Source organism: Mus pahari, chromosome 2, assembly GCF_900095145.1.
Source record: "Mus pahari chromosome 2, PAHARI_EIJ_v1.1, whole genome shotgun sequence".
Taxonomy (NCBI): Eukaryota; Metazoa; Chordata; class Mammalia; order Rodentia; family Muridae; genus Mus; species Mus pahari.
The window spans coordinates 62,296,370-62,300,202 of NC_034591.1; positions in this window are offsets into that span (position 1 = coordinate 62,296,370).

A 3,833-nucleotide genomic window follows, 5' to 3' on the forward strand; every position below is an offset into this window, starting at 1 on the left:
CCCTAGAAAAAGGAATAAAGTAATCCTTCAACAAACCTAAAAGAAGACAGCCACAAGAACAGGATGCCAACTCTAACAACACTAATAACAGGAAGCAACAGGTACTTTTCCTTAATATCTCTTAGTATCAATGGACTCAATTCCCAGAAAAAAAGACATAGACTAACAGACTAACAAACAGGACCCAACATTTTGCTGCTTACAGGAAACCCACCTCAAGGAAAAAGACAGACACTGCCTCAGAGTGAAAGGCTGGAAAACAATTTTCTAAGCAAATGGTCCCAAGACACAAGCTGAAGTAGCCATTCTAATATCAAATAAAATCGACTTATAACACAAAGTTATAAAAAAAAAAAAAAAGACAAGGAGGGGGACTTAAAAGGTAAAATCCACCAAGATGAACTCTCAATCCTGAATATCTATGCTCCAAATGCAAGGACATCCGCATTCTTAAAAGAAACCATACTAAAGCCACAGCACACATTGCACCTCACACAACAATAGTGGGAGACTTCAACACCCTACTTTCATCAATGGACAGAACCTGGAAACAGAAACAAAGCAGAGACACTTTGAAACTAACAAAAGTTATGAAACAAATGGATTTAACAGATATTTACAGAACATTTTATCTAAAAACAAAAGGATACACCTTCTGCACAGCACCTCATGGTACCTTCTCCAAAATTGACCATATAATCAGTCACAAAACAGGTCTCAACAGATACAAAAATGCCCAAAAGATGCTTCACAATAGCACAAGGACACATTCTCCATTATGTTTATAGCAAGTTTTATGCATAATAAGCAGAAACTGCAAACAATCCAGATGTCCCTCAACCAAAGAATGGATACAGAAAATGTGATTCATTTACTCAATGGGATACTATTCAGTTAGTAAAAACAAGGACATCATGAATTTTTCAGGCAATGCATGACTCTCTAAGCAGCATCTCCCCACCTTGGAGTGCAACTTGCAATCAGATTAATTTTTACATACCCAGGAGGTATAGCTGGTTCTTCAGGTAGGACTATTTCCTATTTTCTGAGAAACGGCCAGATTATTTTTCAGAGAGACTGTACAAGTTTGCAATCCCACCAGCAATGCAGGAGTGTTCTTCTTTCTCCACATCCTCATTAGCATGTGCTGTCACTTGAGTTTTTGATCTTAGCCATTCTGATTGGTTTAAGGTGAAATCTCAGGGTCATTTTGACTTGCCTTTCGTTGATGACTAAGGATGTTGGACATTTATTTAAGTGTTTCTCAGTCATTCAAAATTCCTCTATTGAGAGTTCTCGGTTCACCTCTATACCCCATTTTTAAACAGGACATGCAGGCTATGTACTCACTGAGAAGTGGACATTAGCCATAAAGTACAGGATACCCAAGATACACCCCAGAGACCAAAAGATGTTAAACGAGAAGGAAGGCTGAATCTTACTTAGAAGGGGGAATAAAATAGTCATAGGAGGCAGATGGAGGGAGATAAATGGGAGGGAGAGAGGATGGGGAGGGGAATGGGGGGATAGGAATGGGGTGTGGGTACAGATAGGAGAGAAATCTTTTTTCTCCATCTATTCTTCAGCTCAGGGCAACTAAATTCCATCAAAAACAAGCTGACTTGCAGACTGGGTGCCAGAAAGCTCATCCAGTAGTCCTGCTTCTTGGCAGGCTTACAAGAATCCTCTGGAGACTGGAAACAATGCTATTCTGAAAGTTATGAGCTCATATAATGAGAAGTACTTAGGAACTCTAATGAGAGTTGTTGTCTCAGAGGTATGTTCAATGGTTATGTTTCAAATTGTGTGCTGGGGATAAGAATAGAAATAGAAAAACATAATTGCTTCCCCACTGCTTTTAGCAGAGGTGGACATGCAGGGTATTTCACGGCATAGCCCTTCCTGTGATTCCCTCAAGACTGCCATCCAGGTTGGATCCTAAGAGAATACTACCACCTTTCCTGAGTATGCACCTGCACTTCAGGCAGGGAGGTTTCTGCAGTTCCATGAAGATCTGAGGATACAGGATCTGTACCAACTTCCAGCTGCTTCCTCTTCTGAAACTCTTGGGTTTAATGTTCAGATAAGAAGGGTGCCTGGCTTCACTTTACTACCTAAGTACCCCCAGATTTGTTAAAGCTTCTGGGTTTTGGCCTGCTCTCCCACTGTCATTACTACTCTTTATTAATCGGGAAGAGAAATCAATTGTCTCTATGGATGTTGAATTTACATGGTCATTAATCTACATGTATAGTAAGTAATTTCTACATTGTGATCTTGGATGAAATATGTGAAGTAATAGTCCTGCTCAACAACAATATAGGAGAAGAATAGGATATGTTACAGAGTAATGTTCCATTTCAGAACAATTAATATATGTTGGTGATTTTATAAAGGTTACATTTAATTCTTGTCACCACTGTCAAAATACATGATAAACTTATGAAAGTAATTTTATCCCAATAGAATATGAAGCCAAATGAATGTCAAGTCTATGTCTCAAACATATCTTTCTTTGAGCACACCTTTAAGAATGTATTTAGAAAAGTAGATCTATGCTGAAAAAAAAATACATGTTAAATCATCTGAGGTCTGGAGGATGCATTTGTGGCATGTGTATGGAAATGGACAGATGTATCAATCCAATCATGGGTCAGTGAGGAAAGAACAAAATGTCAAGAAACTAAGTGTCCTGCTTAGAAGGTTTTGATACTTAAAGTTCACCTTTTTATTAATATCTTTGTCCTGAAGATAATTTTACAATAAAGTCTTCACAATACTGGTTTCATCAACCTGCCCTACTTTTCCCATAGTGTTTGGTGCACAGGATACTACTCAATAGAGTCATCCATAAGATGACCTGGCAAAGCCTCTATTTATAATAATGCAAGCAAGAAAACTAATTCATTTTCTGTTCTTTCTCATTGCATACAAGAAACCAGGCTTCTATTCTATTTGAGCTGCACAATTGGTAAACAACAGGAAGTCATATGACAAATTCAGTCTGGCCCATGTCTGCAACTACAGAGAAGAGGCAGATATTGATCAAACTTTGAGATTTGCTTTTCTAAATATGGAGTGTTGAAGTATTGAAGCTTTGTTCTACAGAAAAAAAATCATGTCACTTACTTAAATATTTACTGTAGAATGTTTAAGCCATGAGATGTTATTTTAAGTGGATTTTTAAAATCATTCATTTCATACAAACATACATATATGTGATGTACATTAATGTATACATCATACCTGAAATTTATAACTGAAACTGTAATACATATATCAGTGGGAAGTCCTTGTAGACATCTTAGTAATTAGTTTCCATTAATTGTTTTTAATTAGATATGTCAAAAAGTTATCTAATAAAAAATATAAGAGAAATAAATATTAAACTCAAGTGCTTAACATATTGTAAACTCTTTAGTTGATCTTATCAAATACTAAGGATCTTACTTTAACACAGATCATAAGAAAGACATTTTATGAATTTAGGGCTTTTTTTTCCAATAAAAAGAAAGAACTGATTTAGCATAACTGTTAGAGACTATATCTATAAGTAAATTAGATTTCATAAGAAAACAATAGTTAGTTATTTTTTCCTTTATTTTTGTGTCTGTCACATAACAAATATCTGGAATACAAAATAACCAATTGTTTTCTACTGGTGTGGAACATGTGTGTTTCACGACTGAAACAATACCGCTAACAAGATGCTAATACATCTGACTTCTCCATCTTTCTGTGTCTGTGGTTGGTAAAGCACACAGAGAGAGGGAGGTGAAGGGAGGGAAGAAGGGAGGGAGGGAGGGAGGGAGGGAGAGAGAGAGAGAGAGAGA